The sequence below is a fragment of the Pungitius pungitius genome, chromosome 16, assembly GCF_949316345.1.
Source record: "Pungitius pungitius chromosome 16, fPunPun2.1, whole genome shotgun sequence".
In the NCBI taxonomy this organism is placed as follows: Eukaryota; Metazoa; Chordata; class Actinopteri; order Perciformes; family Gasterosteidae; genus Pungitius; species Pungitius pungitius.
The window spans coordinates 12763539-12778441 of record NC_084915.1 but is presented as its reverse complement, the minus strand read 5'-3'; the positions used below and the strand labels follow the sequence as shown (position 1 = coordinate 12778441).

Here is a 14903-nt window from a genome sequence, read left to right as displayed (position 1 = left end):
AAGTAATGGTACCCGGTTCCTCGGCTGTGGTCTGTTACAGCATTCAGCTGTTGGCATAAAATATAGTTACACGTGGAATCTACAACAGCATTTTTGTAAGGGGCTAGTGGCGCAATGGACAACGCGTCTGACTACGAATCAGAAGATTCCAGGTTCGACTCCTGGCTAGCTCGTACAATTCTTCGACTTGCAAAAGGATCAGTGCTTATGTCAAAAGCTCCTACTGGAAAAGGAGGTTGTGCTAAGACCGATTCTCGAGGTGTTTTGCTACTTGCAAATACACTTTCTTTGAAAAACAAGATTATACACCAAGAACCCATTCGGCAGTACCAGAAAACTACTCGTTACTCAGGTCATTTATTTAAAAAACAGCAAAGGCTAATATTCAGAGTTGTGGCTCGGGTAAAAAATGTACACTCTTTCCACCAAGCAGCCGTGATCGTATAGTGGTTAGTACTCTGCGTTGTGGTCGCAGCAACCCCGGTTCGAATCCGGGTCACGGCAGCAGCTCAGAGTTGTCAATGTCTTCAACTCCACTTTTAATGTGAAATGTCTGAGACTCGACAGCTTTTTTGCTTACACTAGATGTTTTTGGCCGACATAAGTAATGGTACCCGGTTCCTCGGCTGTGGTCTGTTACAGCATTCAGCTGTTGGCATAAAATATAGTTACACGTGGAATCTACAACAGCATTTTTGTAAGGGGCTAGTGGCGCAATGGACAACGTGTCTGACTACGAATCAGAAGATTCCAGGTTCGACTCCTGGCTAGCTCGTACTATTCTTCGACTTGCAAATTGATCAGTGCTTATGTCAAAAGCTCCTACTTGAAAAGGAGGTTGTGCTAAGACCGATTCTCGAGGTATTTTGCTACTTGCAAATACACTTTCTTTGAAAAACAAGATTATATACCAAGAACCCATTCGTCAGTACCAGAAAACTACTCGTTACTCAGGTCCTTTATTTAAAAAACAGCAAAGGCTAATATTCAGAGTTGTGGCTTGGGTAAAAAATGTACACTCTTTCCACCAAGCAGCCGTGATCGTATAGTGGTTAGTACTCTGCGTTTTGGTCGCAGCAACCCCGGTTCGAATCCGGGTCACGGCAGCAGCTCAGAGTTGTCAATGTCTTCAACTCCACTTTTAATGTGAAATGTCTGAGACTCGACAGCTTTTTTGCTTACACTAGATGTTTTTGGCCGACATAAGTAATGGTACCCGGTTCCTCGGCTGTGGTCTGTTACAGCATTCAGCTGTTGGCATAAAATATAGTTACACGTGGAATCTACAACAGCATTATTGTAAGGGGCTAGTGGCGCAATGGACAACGCGTCTGACTACGAATCAGAAGATTCCAGGTTCGACTCCTGGCTAGCTCGTACTATTCTTCGACTTGCAAAAGGATCAGTGCTTATGTCAAAAGCTCCTACTTGAAAAGGAGGTTGTGCTAAGACCGATTCTCGAGGTATTTTGCTACTTGCAAATACACTTTCTTTGAAAAACAAGATTATATACCAAGAACCCATTCGGCAGTACCAGAAAACTACTCGTTACTCAGGTCCTTTATTTAAAAAACAGCAAAGGCTAATATTCAGAGTTGTGGCTTGGGTAAAAAATGTACACTCTTTCCACCAAGCAGCCGTGATCGTATAGTGGTTAGTACTCTGCGTTGTGGTCGCAGCAACCCCGGTTCGAATCCGGGTCACGGCAGCAGCTCAGAGTTGTCAATGTCTTCAACTCCACTTTTAATGTGAAATGTCTGAGACTGGACAGCTTTTTTGCTTACACTAGATGTTTTTGGCCGACATAAATAATGGTACCCGGTTCCTCAGCTGTGGTCTGTTACAGCATTCAGCTGTTGGCATAAAATATAGTTACACGTGGAATCTACAACAGCATTTTTGTAAGGGGCTAGTGGCGCAATGGACAACGCGTCTGACTACGAATCAGAAGATTCCAGGTTCGACTCCTGGCTAGCTCGTACTATTCTTCGACTTGCAAAAGGATCAGTGCTTATGTCAAAAGCTCCTACTTGAAAAGGAGGTTGTGCTAAGACCGATTCTCGAGGTATTTTGCTACTTGCAAATACACTTTCTTTGAAAAACAAGATTATATACCAAGAACCCATTCGGCAGTACCAGAAAACTACTCGTTACTCAGGTCCTTTATTTAAAAAGCAGCAAAGGCTAATATTCAGAGTTGTGGCTTGGGTAAAAAATGTACACTCTTTCCACCAAGCAGCCGTGATCGTATAGTGGTTAGTACTCTGAGTTGTGGTCGCAGCAACCCCGGTTCGAATCCGGGTCACGGCAGCAGCTCAGAGTTGTCAATGTCTTCAACTCCACTTTTAATGTGAAATGTCTGAGACTCGACAGCTTTTTTGCTTACACTAGATGTTTTTGGCCGACATAAGTAATGGTACCCGGTTCCTCGGCTGTGGTCTGTTACAGCATTCAGCCGTTGGCATAAAATATAGTTACACGTGGAATCTACAACAGCATTTTTGGAAGGGGCTAGTGGTGCAATGGACAACGCGTCTGACTACGAATCAGAAGATTCCAGGTTCGACTCCTGGCTAGCTCGTACTATTCTTCGACTTGCAAAAGGATCAGTGCTCCTGTCAAAAGCTCCTACTGGAAAAGGAGGTTGTGCTAAGACCGATTCTCGAGGTGTTTTGCTACTTGCAAATACACTTTCTTTGAAAAACAAGATTATACACCAAGAACCCATTCGGCAGTACCAGAAAACTACTCGTTACTCAGGTCATTCATTTAAAAAACAGCAACGGCTAAAATCCCGACTTGTGGCTTGGGTAAAAAATGTACACTCTTTCCACCAAGCAGCCGTGATCGTATAGTGGTTAGTACTCTGCGTTGTGGTCGCAGCAACCCCGGTTCGAATCCGGGTCACGGCAGCAGCTCAGAGTTGTCAATGTCTTCAACTCCACTTTTAATGTGAAATGTCTGAGACTGGACAGCTTTTTTGCTTACACTAGATGTTTTTGGCCGACACCAGTAATGGTACGCGGTTCCTCGGCTGTGGTCTGTTACAGCATTCAGCCGTTGGCATAAAATGAAGTTACACGTGGAATCTACAACAGCATTTTTGTAAGGGGCTAGTGGCGCAATGGACAACGCGTCTGACTACGAATCAGAAGATTCCAGGTTCGACTCCTGGCTAGCTCGTACTATTCTTCGACTTGCAAAAGGATCAGTGCTTATGTCAAAAGCTCCTACTGGAAAAGGAGGTTGTGCTAAGACCGATTCTCGAGGTGTTTTGCTACTTGCAAATACACTTTCTTTGAAAAACAAGATTATACACCAAAAACCCATTCGGCAGTACCAGAAAACTACTCGTTACTCAGGTCATTCATTTAAAAAACAGCAACGGCTAAAATCCCGACTTGTGGCTTGGGTAAAAAATGTACACTCTTTCCACCAAGCAGCCGTGATCGTATAGTGGTTAGTACTCTGCGTTGTGGTCGCAGCAACCCCGGTTCGAATCCGGGTCACGGCAGCAGCTCAGAGTTGTCAATGTCTTCAACTCCACTTTTAATGTGAAATGTCTGAGACTGGACAGCTTTTTTGCTTACACTAGATGTTTTTGGCCGACATAAGTAATGGTACCCGGTTCCTCGGCTGTGGTCTGTTACAGCATTCAGCCGTTGGCATAAAATATAGTTACACGTGGAATCTACAACAGCATTTTTGTAAGGGGCTAGTGGCGCAATGGACAACGCGTCTGACTACGAATCAGAAGATTCCAGGTTCGACTCCTGGCTAGCTCGTACTATTCTTCGACTTGCAAAAGGATCAGTGCTTATGTCAAAAGCTCCTACTGGAAAAGGAGGTTGTGCAAACACCGATTCTCGAGGTGTTTTGCTACTTGAAAATACACTTTCTTTGAAAAACAAGATTATACACCAAGAACCCATTCGGCAGTACCAGAAAACTACTCGTTACTCAGGTCATTCATTTAAAAAACAGCAACGGCTAAAATCCCGACTTGTGGCTTGGGTAAAAAATGTACACTCTTTCCACCAAGCAGCCGTGATCGTATAGTGGTTAGTACTCTGCGTTGTGGTCGCAGCAACCCCGGTTCGAATCCGGGTCACGGCAGCAGCTCAGAGTTGTCAATGTCTTCAACTCCACTTTTAATGTGAAATGTCTGAGACTGGACAGCTTTTTTGCTTACACTAGATGTTTTTGGCCGACATAAGTAATGGTACCCGGTTCCTCGGCTGTGGTCTGTTACAGCATTCAGCCGTTGGCATAAAATGAAGTTACACGTGGAATCTACAACAGCATTTTTGTAAGGGGCTAGTGGCGCAATGGACAACGCGTCTGACTACGAATCAGAAGATTCCAGGTTCGACTCCTGGCTAGCTCGTACTATTCTTCGACTTGCAAAAGGATCAGTGCTTATGTCAAAAGCTCCTACTGGAAAGGGAGGTTGTGCTAAGACCTATTCTCGAGGTGTTTTGCTACTTGCAAATACACTTTCTTTGAAAAACAAGATTATACACCAAAAACCCATTCGGCAGTACCAGAAAACTACTCGTTACTCAGGTCATTCATTTAAAAAACAGCAACGGCTAAAATCCCGACTTGTGGCTTGGGTAAAAAATGTACACTCTTTCCACCAAGCAGCCGTGATCGTATAGTGGTTAGTACTCTGCGTTGTGGTCGCAGCAACCCCGGTTCGAATCCGGGTCACGGCAGCAGCTCAGAGTTGTCAATGTCTTCAACTCCACTTTTAATGTGAAATGTCTGAGACTGGACAGCTTTTTTGCTTACACTAGATGTTTTTGGCCGACATAAGTAATGGTACCCGGTTCCTCGGCTGTGGTCTGTTACAGCATTCAGCCGTTGGCATAAAATATAGTTACACGTGGAATCTACAACAGCATTTTTGTAAGGGGCTAGTGGCGCAATGGACAACGCGTCTGACTACGAATCAGAAGATTCCAGGTTCGACTCCTGGCTAGCTCGTACTATTCTTCGACTTGCAAAAGGATCAATGCTTATGTCAAAAGCTCCTACTGGAAAAGGAGGTTGTGCAAACACCGATTCTCGAGGTGTTTTGCTACTTGAAAATACACTTTCTTTGAAAAACAAGATTATACACCAAGAACCCATTCGGCAGTACCAGAAAACTACTCGTTACTCAGGTCATTCATTTAAAAAACAGCAACGGCTAAAATCCCGACTTGTGGCTTGGGTAAAAAATGTACACTCTTTCCACCAAGCAGCCGTGATCGTATAGTGGTTAGTACTCTGCGGTGTGGTCGCAGCAACCCCGGTTCGAATCCGGGTCACGGCAGCAGCTCAGAGTTGTCAATGTCTTCAACTCCACTTTTAATGTGCCTTGGCATGTGAAATGTCTGAGACTCGACAGCTTTTTTGCTTACACTAGATGTTTTTGGCGGACACCAGTAATGATACCGGGTTCCTCGGCTGTGGTCTGTTACAGCATTCAGCCGTTGGCATAAAATGAAGTTACACGTGGAATCTACAACAGCATTTTTGTAAGGGGCTAGTGGCGCAATGGACAACGCGTCTGACTACGAATGAGAAGATTCCAGGTTCGACTCCTGGCTAGCTCGTACTATTCTTCGACTTGCAAAAGGATCAGTGCTCATGTCAAAAGCTCCTACTGGAAAAGGATGTTGTGCTAAGACCGATCTCGAGGTGTTTTGCTACTTGCAAATACACTTTCTTTGAAAAACAAGATTATACACCAAGAACCCATTCGGCAGTACCAGAAAACTACTCGTTACTCAGGTCATTCATTTAAAAAACAGCAACGGCTAAAATCCCGACTTGTGGCTTGGGTAAAAAATGTACACTCTTTCCACCAAGCAGCCGTGATCGTATAGTGGTTAGTACTCTGCGTTGTGGTCGCAGCAACCCCGGTTCGAATCCGGGTCACGGCAGCAGCTCAGAGTTGTCAATGTCTTCAACTCCACTTTTAATGTGAAATGTCTGAGACTGGACAGCTTTTTTGCTTACACTAGATGTTTTTGGCGGACACCAGTAATGGTACCGGGTTCCTCGGCTGTGGTCTGTTACAGCATTCAGCCGTTGGCATAAAATGAAGTTACACGTGGAATCTACAACAGCATTTTTGTAAGGGGCTAGTGGCGCAATGGACAACGCGTCTGACTACGAATGAGAAGATTCCAGGTTCGACTCCTGGCTAGCTCGTACTATTCTTCGACTTGCAAAAGGATCAGTGCTCATGTCAAAAGCTCCTACTGGAAAAGGATGTTGTGCTAAGACCGATCTCGAGGTGTTTTGCTACTTGCAAATACACTTTCTTTGAAAAACAAGATTATACACCAAGAACCCATTCGGCAGTACCAGAAAACTACTCGTTACTCAGGTCATTCATTTAAAAAACAGCAACGGCTAAAATCCCGACTTGTGGCTTGGGTAAAAAATGTACACTCTTTCCACCAAGCAGCCGTGATCGTATAGTGGTTAGTACTCTGCGTTGTGGTCGCAGCAACCCCGGTTCGAATCCGGGTCACGGCAGCAGCTCAGAGTTGTCAATGTCTTCAACTCCACTTTTAATGTGAAATGTCTGAGACTGGACAGCTTTTTTGCTTACACTAGATGTTTTTGGCCGACACCAGTAATGGTACCCGGTTCCTCGGCTGTGGTCTGTTACAGCATTCAGCCGTTGGCATAAAATGAAGTTACACGTGGAATCTACAACAGCATTTTTGGAAGGGGCTAGTGGCGCAATGGACAACGCGTCTGACTACGAATCAGAAGATTCCAGGTTCGACTCCTGGCTAGCTCGTACTATTCTTCGACTTGCAAAAGGATCAGTGCTTATGTCAAAAGCTCCTACTGGAAAAGGAGGTTGTGCTAAGACCGATTCTCGAGGTGTTTTGCTACTTGCAAATACACTTTCTTTGAAAAACAAGATTATACACCAAAAACCCATTCGGCAGTACCAGAAAACTACTCGTTACTCAGGTCATTCATTTAAAAAACAGCAACGGCTAAAATCCCGACTTGTGGCTTGGGTAAAAAATGTACACTCTTTCCACCAAGCAGCCGTGATCGTATAGTGGTTAGTACTCTGCGTTGTGGTCGCAGCAACCCCGGTTCGAATCCGGGTCACGGCAGCAGCTCAGAGTTGTCAATGTCTTCAACTCCACTTTTAATGTGAAATGTCTGAGACTGGACAGCTTTTTTGCTTACACTAGATGTTTTTGGCCGACATAAGTAATGGTACCCGGTTCCTCGGCTGTGGTCTGTTACAGCATTCAGCCGTTGGCATAAAATATAGTTACACGTGGAATCTACAACAGCATTTTTGTAAGGGGCTAGTGGCGCAATGGACAACGCGTCTGACTACGAATCAGAAGATTCCAGGTTCGACTCCTGGCTAGCTCGTACTATTCTTCGACTTGCAAAAGGATCAGTGCTCATGTCAAAAGCTCCTACTGGAAAAGGATGTTGTGCTAAGACCGATCTCGAGGTGTTTTGCTACTTGCAAATACACTTTCTTTGAAAAACAAGATTATACACCAAGAACCCATTCGGCAGTACCAGAAAACTACTCGTTACTCAGGTCATTTATTTAAAAAACAGCAAAGGCTAATATTCAGAGTTGTGGCTCGGGTAAAAAATGTACACTCTTTCCACCAAGCAGCCGTGATCGTATAGTGGTTAGTACTCTGCGTTGTGGTCGCAGCAACCCCGGTTCGAATCCGGGTCACGGCAGCAGCTCAGAGTTGTCAATGTCTTCAACTCCACCATTAATGTGCCTTGGCATGTGAAATGTCTGAGACTCGACAGCTTTTTTGCTTACACTAGATGTTTTTGGCCGACACCAGTAATGGTACCGGGTTCCTCGGCTGTGGTCTGTTACAGCATTCAGCCGTTGGCATAAAATGAAGTTACACGTGGAATCTACAACAGCATTTTTGTAAGGGGCTAGTGGCGCAATGGACAACGCGTCTGACTACGAATCAGAAGATTCCAGGTTCGACTCCTGGCTAGCTCGTACTATTCTTCGACTTGCAAAAGGATCAGTGCTTATGTCAAAAGCTCCTACTGGAAAGGGAGGTTGTGCTAAGACCTATTCTCGAGGTGTTTTGCTACTTGCAAATACACTTTCTTTGAAAAACAAGATTATACACCAAAAACCCATTCGGCAGTACCAGAAAACTACTCGTTACTCAGGTCATTCATTTAAAAAACAGCAACGGCTAAAATCCCGACTTGTGGCTTGGGTAAAAAATGTACACTCTTTCCACCAAGCAGCCGTGATCGTATAGTGGTTAGTACTCTGCGTTGTGGTCGCAGCAACCCCGGTTCGAATCTGGGTCACGGCAGCAGCTCAGAGTTGTCAATGTCTTCAACTCCACTTTTAATGTGAAATGTCTGAGACTGGACAGCTTTTTTGCTTACACTAGATGTTTTTGGCCGACATAAGTAATGGTACCCGGTTCCTCGGCTGTGGTCTGTTACAGCATTCAGCCGTTGGCATAAAATATAGTTACACGTGGAATCTACAACAGCATTTTTGTAAGGGGCTAGTGGCGCAATGGACAACGCGTCTGACTACGAATCAGAAGATTCCAGGTTCGACTCCTGGCTAGCTCGTACTATTCTTCGACTTGCAAAAGGATCAATGCTTATGTCAAAAGCTCCTACTGGAAAAGGAGGTTGTGCAAACACCGATTCTCGAGGTGTTTTGCTACTTGAAAATACACTTTCTTTGAAAAACAAGATTATACACCAAGAACCCATTCGGCAGTACCAGAAAACTACTCGTTACTCAGGTCATTCATTTAAAAAACAGCAACGGCTAAAATCCCGACTTGTGGCTTGGGTAAAAAATGTACACTCTTTCCACCAAGCAGCCGTGATCGTATAGTGGTTAGTACTCTGCGGTGTGGTCGCAGCAACCCCGGTTCGAATCCGGGTCACGGCAGCAGCTCAGAGTTGTCAATGTCTTCAACTCCACTTTTAATGTGCCTTGGCATGTGAAATGTCTGAGACTCGACAGCTTTTTTGCTTACACTAGATGTTTTTGGCGGACACCAGTAATGGTACCGGGTTCCTCGGCTGTGGTCTGTTACAGCATTCAGCCGTTGGCATAAAATGAAGTTACACGTGGAATCTACAACAGCATTTTTGTAAGGGGCTAGTGGCGCAATGGACAACGCGTCTGACTACGAATGAGAAGATTCCAGGTTCGACTCCTGGCTAGCTCGTACTATTCTTCGACTTGCAAAAGGATCAGTGCTCATGTCAAAAGCTCCTACTGGAAAAGGATGTTGTGCTAAGACCGATCTCGAGGTGTTTTGCTACTTGCAAATACACTTTCTTTGAAAAACAAGATTATACACCAAGAACCCATTCGGCAGTACCAGAAAACTACTCGTTACTCAGGTCATTCATTTAAAAAACAGCAACGGCTAAAATCCCGACTTGTGGCTTGGGTAAAAAATGTACACTCTTTCCACCAAGCAGCCGTGATCGTATAGTGGTTAGTACTCTGCGTTGTGGTCGCAGCAACCCCGGTTCGAATCCGGGTCACGGCAGCAGCTCAGAGTTGTCAATGTCTTCAACTCCACTTTTAATGTGAAATGTCTGAGACTGGACAGCTTTTTTGCTTACACTAGATGTTTTTGGCCGACACCAGTAATGGTACCCGGTTCCTCGGCTGTGGTCTGTTACAGCATTCAGCCGTTGGCATAAAATGAAGTTACACGTGGAATCTACAACAGCATTTTTGGAAGGGGCTAGTGGCGCAATGGACAACGCGTCTGACTACGAATCAGAAGATTCCAGGTTCGACTCCTGGCTAGCTCGTACTATTCTTCGACTTGCAAAAGGATCAGTGCTTATGTCAAAAGCTCCTACTGGAAAAGGAGGTTGTGCTAAGACCGATTCTCGAGGTGTTTTGCTACTTGCAAATACACTTTCTTTGAAAAACAAGATTATACACCAAAAACCCATTCGGCAGTACCAGAAAACTACTCGTTACTCAGGTCATTCATTTAAAAAACAGCAACGGCTAAAATCCCGACTTGTGGCTTGGGTAAAAAATGTACACTCTTTCCACCAAGCAGCCGTGATCGTATAGTGGTTAGTACTCTGCGTTGTGGTCGCAGCAACCCCGGTTCGAATCCGGGTCACGGCAGCAGCTCAGAGTTGTCAATGTCTTCAACTCCACTTTTAATGTGAAATGTCTGAGACTGGACAGCTTTTTTGCTTACACTAGATGTTTTTGGCCGACATATGTAATGGTACCCGGTTCCTCGGCTGTGGTCTGTTACAGCATTCAGCCGTTGGCATAAAATATAGTTACACGTGGAATCTACAACAGCATTTTTGTAAGGGGCTAGTGGCGCAATGGACAACGCGTCTGACTACGAATCAGAAGATTCCAGGTTCGACTCCTGGCTAGCTCGTACTATTCTTCGACTTGCAAAAGGATCAGTGCTCATGTCAAAAGCTCCTACTGGAAAAGGATGTTGTGCTAAGACCGATCTCGAGGTGTTTTGCTACTTGCAAATACACTTTCTTTGAAAAACAAGATTATACACCAAGAACCCATTCGGCAGTACCAGAAAACTACTCGTTACTCAGGTCATTTATTTAAAAAACAGCAAAGGCTAATATTCAGAGTTGTGGCTCGGGTAAAAAATGTACACTCTTTCCACCAAGCAGCCGTGATCGTATAGTGGTTAGTACTCTGCGTTGTGGTCGCAGCAACCCCGGTTCGAATCCGGGTCACGGCAGCAGCTCAGAGTTGTCAATGTCTTCAACTCCACCATTAATGTGCCTTGGCATGTGAAATGTCTGAGACTCGACAGCTTTTTTGCTTACACTAGATGTTTTTGGCCGACACCAGTAATGGTACCGGGTTCCTCGGCTGTGGTCTGTTACAGCATTCAGCCGTTGGCATAAAATGAAGTTACACGTGGAATCTACAACAGCATTTTTGTAAGGGGCTAGTGGCGCAATGGACAACGCGTCTGACTACGAATCAGAAGATTCCAGGTTCGACTCCTGGCTAGCTCGTACTATTCTTCGACTTGCAAAAGGATCAGTGCTTATGTCAAAAGCTCCTACTGGAAAGGGAGGTTGTGCTAAGACCTATTCTCGAGGTGTTTTGCTACTTGCAAATACACTTTCTTTGAAAAACAAGATTATACACCAAAAACCCATTCGGCAGTACCAGAAAACTACTCGTTACTCAGGTCATTCATTTAAAAAACAGCAACGGCTAAAATCCCGACTTGTGGCTTGGGTAAAAAATGTACACTCTTTCCACCAAGCAGCCGTGATCGTATAGTGGTTAGTACTCTGCGTTGTGGTCGCAGCAACCCCGGTTCGAATCCGGGTCACGGCAGCAGCTCAGAGTTGTCAATGTCTTCAACTCCACTTTTAATGTGAAATGTCTGAGACTGGACAGCTTTTTTGCTTACACTAGATGTTTTTGGCCGACATAAGTAATGGTACCCGGTTCCTCGGCTGTGGTCTGTTACAGCATTCAGCCGTTGGCATAAAATATAGTTACACGTGGAATCTACAACAGCATTTTTGTAAGGGGCTAGTGGCGCAATGGACAACGCGTCTGACTACGAATCAGAAGATTCCAGGTTCGACTCCTGGCTAGCTCGTACTATTCTTCGACTTGCAAAAGGATCAATGCTTATGTCAAAAGCTCCTACTGGAAAAGGAGGTTGTGCAAACACCGATTCTCGAGGTGTTTTGCTACTTGAAAATACACTTTCTTTGAAAAACAAGATTATACACCAAGAACCCATTCGGCAGTACCAGAAAACTACTCGTTACTCAGGTCATTCATTTAAAAAACAGCAACGGCTAAAATCCCGACTTGTGGCTTGGGTAAAAAATGTACACTCTTTCCACCAAGCAGCCGTGATCGTATAGTGGTTAGTACTCTGCGGTGTGGTCGCAGCAACCCCGGTTCGAATCCGGGTCACGGCAGCAGCTCAGAGTTGTCAATGTCTTCAACTCCACTTTTAATGTGAAATGTCTGAGACTGGACAGCTTTTTTGCTTACACTAGATGTTTTTGGCCGACACCAGTAATGGTACCCGGTTCCTCGGCTGTGGTCTGTTACAGCATTCAGCCGTTGGCATAAAATGAAGTTACACGTGGAATCTACAACAGCATTTTTGGAAGGGGCTAGTGGCGCAATGGACAACGCGTCTGACTACGAATCAGAAGATTCCAGGTTCGACTCCTGGCTAGCTCGTACTATTCTTCGACTTGCAAAAGGATCAGTGCTTATGTCAAAAGCTCCTACTGGAAAAGGAGGTTGTGCTAAGACCGATTCTCGAGGTGTTTTGCTACTTGCAAATACACTTTCTTTGAAAAACAAGATTATACACCAAAAACCCATTCGGCAGTACCAGAAAACTACTCGTTACTCAGGTCATTCATTTAAAAAACAGCAACGGCTAAAATCCCGACTTGTGGCTTGGGTAAAAAATGTACACTCTTTCCACCAAGCAGCCGTGATCGTATAGTGGTTAGTACTCTGCGTTGTGGTCGCAGCAACCCCGGTTCGAATCCGGGTCACGGCAGCAGCTCAGAGTTGTCAATGTCTTCAACTCCACTTTTAATGTGAAATGTCTGAGACTCGACAGCTTTTTTGCTTACACTAGATGTTTTTGGCCGACATAAGTAATGGTACCCGGTTCCTCGGCTGTGGTCTGTTACAGCATTCAGCCGTTGGCATAAAATATAGTTACACGTGGAATCTACAACAGCATTTTTGTAAGGGGCTAGTGGCGCAATGGACAACGCGTCTGACTACGAATCAGAAGATTCCAGGTTCGACTCCTGGCTAGCTCGTACTATTCTTCGACTTGCAAAAGGATCAGTGCTTATGTCAAAAGCTCCTACTGGAAAAGGAGGTTGTGCAAACACCGATTCTCGAGGTGTTTTGCTACTTGAAAATACACTTTCTTTGAAAAACAAGATTATACACCAAGAACCCATTCGGCAGTACCAGAAAACTACTCGTTACTCAGGTCATTCATTTAAAAAACAGCAACGGCTAAAATCCCGACTTGTGGCTTGGGTAAAAAATGTACACTCTTTCCACCAAGCAGCCGTGATCGTATAGTGGTTAGTACTCTGCGTTGTGGTCGCAGCAACCCCGGTTCGAATCCGGGTCACGGCAGCAGCTCAGAGTTGTCAATGTCTTCAACTCCACTTTTAATGTGAAATGTCTGAGACTGGACAGCTTTTTTGCTTACACTAGATGTTTTTGGCCGACATAAGTAATGGTACCCGGTTCCTCGGCTGTGGTCTGTTACAGCATTCAGCCGTTGGCATAAAATATAGTTACACGTGGAATCTACAACAGCATTTTTGTAAGGGGCTAGTGGCGCAATGGACAACGCGTCTGACTACGAATCAGAAGATTCCAGGTTCGACTCCTGGCTAGCTCGTACTATTCTTCGACTTGCAAAAGGATCAATGCTTATGTCAAAAGCTCCTACTGGAAAAGGAGGTTGTGCAAACACCGATTCTCGAGGTGTTTTGCTACTTGAAAATACACTTTCTTTGAAAAACAAGATTATACACCAAGAACCCATTCGGCAGTACCAGAAAACTACTCGTTACTCAGGTCATTCATTTAAAAAACAGCAACGGCTAAAATCCCGACTTGTGGCTTGGGTAAAAAATGTACACTCTTTCCACCAAGCAGCCGTGATCGTATAGTGGTTAGTACTCTGCGTTGTGGTCGCAGCAACCCCGGTTCGAATCCGGGTCACGGCAGCAGCTCAGAGTTGTCAATGTCTTCAACTCCACTTTTAATGTGAAATGTCTGAGACTGGACAGCTTTTTTGCTTACACTAGATGTTTTTGGCCGACACCAGTAATGGTACCCGGTTCCTCGGCTGTGGTCTGTTACAGCATTCAGCCGTTGGCATAAAATGAAGTTACACGTGGAATCTACAACAGCATTTTTGGAAGGGGCTAGTGGCGCAATGGACAACGCGTCTGACTACGAATCAGAAGATTCCAGGTTCGACTCCTGGCTAGCTCGTACTATTCTTCGACTTGCAAAAGGATCAGTGCTTATGTCAAAAGCTCCTACTGGAAAAGGAGGTTGTGCTAAGACCGATTCTCGAGGTGTTTTGCTACTTGCAAATACACTTTCTTTGAAAAACAAGATTATACACCAAAAACCCATTCGGCAGTACCAGAAAACTACTCGTTACTCAGGTCATTCATTTAAAAAACAGCAACGGCTAAAATCCCGACTTGTGGCTTGGGTAAAAAATGTACACTCTTTCCACCAAGCAGCCGTGATCGTATAGTGGTTAGTACTCTGCGTTGTGGTCGCAGCAACCCCGGTTCGAATCCGGGTCACGGCAGCAGCTCAGAGTTGTCAATGTCTTCAACTCCACTTTTAATGTGAAATGTCTGAGACTGGACAGCTTTTTTGCTTACACTAGATGTTTTTGGCCGACATAAGTAATGGTACCCGGTTCCTCGGCTGTGGTCTGTTACAGCATTCAGCCGTTGGCATAAAATATAGTTACACGTGGAATCTACAACAGCATTTTTGTAAGGGGCTAGTGGCGCAATGGACAACGCGTCTGACTACGAATCAGAAGATTCCAGGTTCGACTCCTGGCTAGCTCGTACTATTCTTCGACTTGCAAAAGGATCAGTGCTTATGTCAAAAGCTCCTACTGGAAAAGGAGGTTGTGCAAACACCGATTCTCGAGGTGTTTTGCTACTTGCAAATACACTTTCTTTGAAAAACAAGATTATACACCAAGAACCCATTCGGCAGTACCAGAAAACTACTCGTTACTCAGGTCATTTATTTAAAAAACAGCAAAGGCTAATATTCAGAGTTGTGGCTCGGGTAAAAAATG

At 44.7% G+C, this 14903-nt stretch overlaps 44 non-coding genes across 44 annotated transcripts; all 44 read left to right on the top strand.

Moving 5' to 3' along the window:
- The first annotated feature begins 100 nt into the window (after window positions 1–100).
- On the top strand, window positions 101–173 carry trnar-acg (transfer RNA arginine (anticodon ACG)). The gene has a single exon. It is a non-coding gene; the product is annotated as a tRNA-Arg (tRNA).
- A 259-nt stretch (window positions 174–432) lies between these two features.
- Window positions 433–504, top strand: trnah-gug (transfer RNA histidin (anticodon GUG)). Its single transcript has one exon. It is a non-coding gene; the product is annotated as a tRNA-His (tRNA).
- A 198-nt stretch (window positions 505–702) lies between these two features.
- On the top strand, window positions 703–775 carry trnar-acg (transfer RNA arginine (anticodon ACG)). The gene has a single exon. It is a non-coding gene; the product is annotated as a tRNA-Arg (tRNA).
- A 259-nt stretch (window positions 776–1034) lies between these two features.
- Window positions 1035–1106, top strand: trnaq-uug (transfer RNA glutamine (anticodon UUG)). Its single transcript has one exon. It is a non-coding gene; the product is annotated as a tRNA-Gln (tRNA).
- A 198-nt stretch (window positions 1107–1304) lies between these two features.
- trnar-acg (transfer RNA arginine (anticodon ACG)) lies at window positions 1305–1377 on the top strand. The gene has a single exon. It is a non-coding gene; the product is annotated as a tRNA-Arg (tRNA).
- A 259-nt stretch (window positions 1378–1636) lies between these two features.
- trnah-gug (transfer RNA histidin (anticodon GUG)) lies at window positions 1637–1708 on the top strand. The gene has a single exon. It is a non-coding gene; the product is annotated as a tRNA-His (tRNA).
- Window positions 1709–1906: 198 nt separating this feature from the next.
- On the top strand, window positions 1907–1979 carry trnar-acg (transfer RNA arginine (anticodon ACG)). Its single transcript has one exon. It is a non-coding gene; the product is annotated as a tRNA-Arg (tRNA).
- Window positions 1980–2508: 529 nt separating this feature from the next.
- On the top strand, window positions 2509–2581 carry trnar-acg (transfer RNA arginine (anticodon ACG)). Its single transcript has one exon. It is a non-coding gene; the product is annotated as a tRNA-Arg (tRNA).
- Window positions 2582–2840: 259 nt separating this feature from the next.
- On the top strand, window positions 2841–2912 carry trnah-gug (transfer RNA histidin (anticodon GUG)). The gene has a single exon. It is a non-coding gene; the product is annotated as a tRNA-His (tRNA).
- Window positions 2913–3110: 198 nt separating this feature from the next.
- Window positions 3111–3183, top strand: trnar-acg (transfer RNA arginine (anticodon ACG)). The gene has a single exon. It is a non-coding gene; the product is annotated as a tRNA-Arg (tRNA).
- A 259-nt stretch (window positions 3184–3442) lies between these two features.
- trnah-gug (transfer RNA histidin (anticodon GUG)) lies at window positions 3443–3514 on the top strand. The gene has a single exon. It is a non-coding gene; the product is annotated as a tRNA-His (tRNA).
- Window positions 3515–3712: 198 nt separating this feature from the next.
- trnar-acg (transfer RNA arginine (anticodon ACG)) lies at window positions 3713–3785 on the top strand. The gene has a single exon. It is a non-coding gene; the product is annotated as a tRNA-Arg (tRNA).
- A 259-nt stretch (window positions 3786–4044) lies between these two features.
- On the top strand, window positions 4045–4116 carry trnah-gug (transfer RNA histidin (anticodon GUG)). The gene has a single exon. It is a non-coding gene; the product is annotated as a tRNA-His (tRNA).
- Window positions 4117–4314: 198 nt separating this feature from the next.
- trnar-acg (transfer RNA arginine (anticodon ACG)) lies at window positions 4315–4387 on the top strand. Its single transcript has one exon. It is a non-coding gene; the product is annotated as a tRNA-Arg (tRNA).
- A 259-nt stretch (window positions 4388–4646) lies between these two features.
- Window positions 4647–4718, top strand: trnah-gug (transfer RNA histidin (anticodon GUG)). Its single transcript has one exon. It is a non-coding gene; the product is annotated as a tRNA-His (tRNA).
- Window positions 4719–4916: 198 nt separating this feature from the next.
- On the top strand, window positions 4917–4989 carry trnar-acg (transfer RNA arginine (anticodon ACG)). The gene has a single exon. It is a non-coding gene; the product is annotated as a tRNA-Arg (tRNA).
- A 541-nt stretch (window positions 4990–5530) lies between these two features.
- On the top strand, window positions 5531–5603 carry trnar-acg (transfer RNA arginine (anticodon ACG)). The gene has a single exon. It is a non-coding gene; the product is annotated as a tRNA-Arg (tRNA).
- A 258-nt stretch (window positions 5604–5861) lies between these two features.
- Window positions 5862–5933, top strand: trnah-gug (transfer RNA histidin (anticodon GUG)). Its single transcript has one exon. It is a non-coding gene; the product is annotated as a tRNA-His (tRNA).
- A 198-nt stretch (window positions 5934–6131) lies between these two features.
- Window positions 6132–6204, top strand: trnar-acg (transfer RNA arginine (anticodon ACG)). The gene has a single exon. It is a non-coding gene; the product is annotated as a tRNA-Arg (tRNA).
- A 258-nt stretch (window positions 6205–6462) lies between these two features.
- On the top strand, window positions 6463–6534 carry trnah-gug (transfer RNA histidin (anticodon GUG)). Its single transcript has one exon. It is a non-coding gene; the product is annotated as a tRNA-His (tRNA).
- A 198-nt stretch (window positions 6535–6732) lies between these two features.
- Window positions 6733–6805, top strand: trnar-acg (transfer RNA arginine (anticodon ACG)). Its single transcript has one exon. It is a non-coding gene; the product is annotated as a tRNA-Arg (tRNA).
- A 259-nt stretch (window positions 6806–7064) lies between these two features.
- On the top strand, window positions 7065–7136 carry trnah-gug (transfer RNA histidin (anticodon GUG)). The gene has a single exon. It is a non-coding gene; the product is annotated as a tRNA-His (tRNA).
- Window positions 7137–7334: 198 nt separating this feature from the next.
- Window positions 7335–7407, top strand: trnar-acg (transfer RNA arginine (anticodon ACG)). The gene has a single exon. It is a non-coding gene; the product is annotated as a tRNA-Arg (tRNA).
- A 258-nt stretch (window positions 7408–7665) lies between these two features.
- trnah-gug (transfer RNA histidin (anticodon GUG)) lies at window positions 7666–7737 on the top strand. The gene has a single exon. It is a non-coding gene; the product is annotated as a tRNA-His (tRNA).
- A 210-nt stretch (window positions 7738–7947) lies between these two features.
- trnar-acg (transfer RNA arginine (anticodon ACG)) lies at window positions 7948–8020 on the top strand. Its single transcript has one exon. It is a non-coding gene; the product is annotated as a tRNA-Arg (tRNA).
- A 529-nt stretch (window positions 8021–8549) lies between these two features.
- Window positions 8550–8622, top strand: trnar-acg (transfer RNA arginine (anticodon ACG)). Its single transcript has one exon. It is a non-coding gene; the product is annotated as a tRNA-Arg (tRNA).
- A 541-nt stretch (window positions 8623–9163) lies between these two features.
- trnar-acg (transfer RNA arginine (anticodon ACG)) lies at window positions 9164–9236 on the top strand. Its single transcript has one exon. It is a non-coding gene; the product is annotated as a tRNA-Arg (tRNA).
- Window positions 9237–9494: 258 nt separating this feature from the next.
- On the top strand, window positions 9495–9566 carry trnah-gug (transfer RNA histidin (anticodon GUG)). The gene has a single exon. It is a non-coding gene; the product is annotated as a tRNA-His (tRNA).
- A 198-nt stretch (window positions 9567–9764) lies between these two features.
- trnar-acg (transfer RNA arginine (anticodon ACG)) lies at window positions 9765–9837 on the top strand. The gene has a single exon. It is a non-coding gene; the product is annotated as a tRNA-Arg (tRNA).
- A 259-nt stretch (window positions 9838–10096) lies between these two features.
- Window positions 10097–10168, top strand: trnah-gug (transfer RNA histidin (anticodon GUG)). Its single transcript has one exon. It is a non-coding gene; the product is annotated as a tRNA-His (tRNA).
- Window positions 10169–10366: 198 nt separating this feature from the next.
- trnar-acg (transfer RNA arginine (anticodon ACG)) lies at window positions 10367–10439 on the top strand. The gene has a single exon. It is a non-coding gene; the product is annotated as a tRNA-Arg (tRNA).
- Window positions 10440–10697: 258 nt separating this feature from the next.
- On the top strand, window positions 10698–10769 carry trnah-gug (transfer RNA histidin (anticodon GUG)). Its single transcript has one exon. It is a non-coding gene; the product is annotated as a tRNA-His (tRNA).
- A 210-nt stretch (window positions 10770–10979) lies between these two features.
- trnar-acg (transfer RNA arginine (anticodon ACG)) lies at window positions 10980–11052 on the top strand. The gene has a single exon. It is a non-coding gene; the product is annotated as a tRNA-Arg (tRNA).
- A 259-nt stretch (window positions 11053–11311) lies between these two features.
- Window positions 11312–11383, top strand: trnah-gug (transfer RNA histidin (anticodon GUG)). Its single transcript has one exon. It is a non-coding gene; the product is annotated as a tRNA-His (tRNA).
- Window positions 11384–11581: 198 nt separating this feature from the next.
- On the top strand, window positions 11582–11654 carry trnar-acg (transfer RNA arginine (anticodon ACG)). The gene has a single exon. It is a non-coding gene; the product is annotated as a tRNA-Arg (tRNA).
- A 529-nt stretch (window positions 11655–12183) lies between these two features.
- On the top strand, window positions 12184–12256 carry trnar-acg (transfer RNA arginine (anticodon ACG)). The gene has a single exon. It is a non-coding gene; the product is annotated as a tRNA-Arg (tRNA).
- Window positions 12257–12515: 259 nt separating this feature from the next.
- trnah-gug (transfer RNA histidin (anticodon GUG)) lies at window positions 12516–12587 on the top strand. Its single transcript has one exon. It is a non-coding gene; the product is annotated as a tRNA-His (tRNA).
- Window positions 12588–12785: 198 nt separating this feature from the next.
- Window positions 12786–12858, top strand: trnar-acg (transfer RNA arginine (anticodon ACG)). Its single transcript has one exon. It is a non-coding gene; the product is annotated as a tRNA-Arg (tRNA).
- Window positions 12859–13117: 259 nt separating this feature from the next.
- Window positions 13118–13189, top strand: trnah-gug (transfer RNA histidin (anticodon GUG)). Its single transcript has one exon. It is a non-coding gene; the product is annotated as a tRNA-His (tRNA).
- Window positions 13190–13387: 198 nt separating this feature from the next.
- trnar-acg (transfer RNA arginine (anticodon ACG)) lies at window positions 13388–13460 on the top strand. The gene has a single exon. It is a non-coding gene; the product is annotated as a tRNA-Arg (tRNA).
- A 259-nt stretch (window positions 13461–13719) lies between these two features.
- On the top strand, window positions 13720–13791 carry trnah-gug (transfer RNA histidin (anticodon GUG)). Its single transcript has one exon. It is a non-coding gene; the product is annotated as a tRNA-His (tRNA).
- A 198-nt stretch (window positions 13792–13989) lies between these two features.
- Window positions 13990–14062, top strand: trnar-acg (transfer RNA arginine (anticodon ACG)). Its single transcript has one exon. It is a non-coding gene; the product is annotated as a tRNA-Arg (tRNA).
- A 259-nt stretch (window positions 14063–14321) lies between these two features.
- On the top strand, window positions 14322–14393 carry trnah-gug (transfer RNA histidin (anticodon GUG)). Its single transcript has one exon. It is a non-coding gene; the product is annotated as a tRNA-His (tRNA).
- Window positions 14394–14591: 198 nt separating this feature from the next.
- trnar-acg (transfer RNA arginine (anticodon ACG)) lies at window positions 14592–14664 on the top strand. Its single transcript has one exon. It is a non-coding gene; the product is annotated as a tRNA-Arg (tRNA).
- Window positions 14665–14903: the final 239 nt, after the last annotated feature.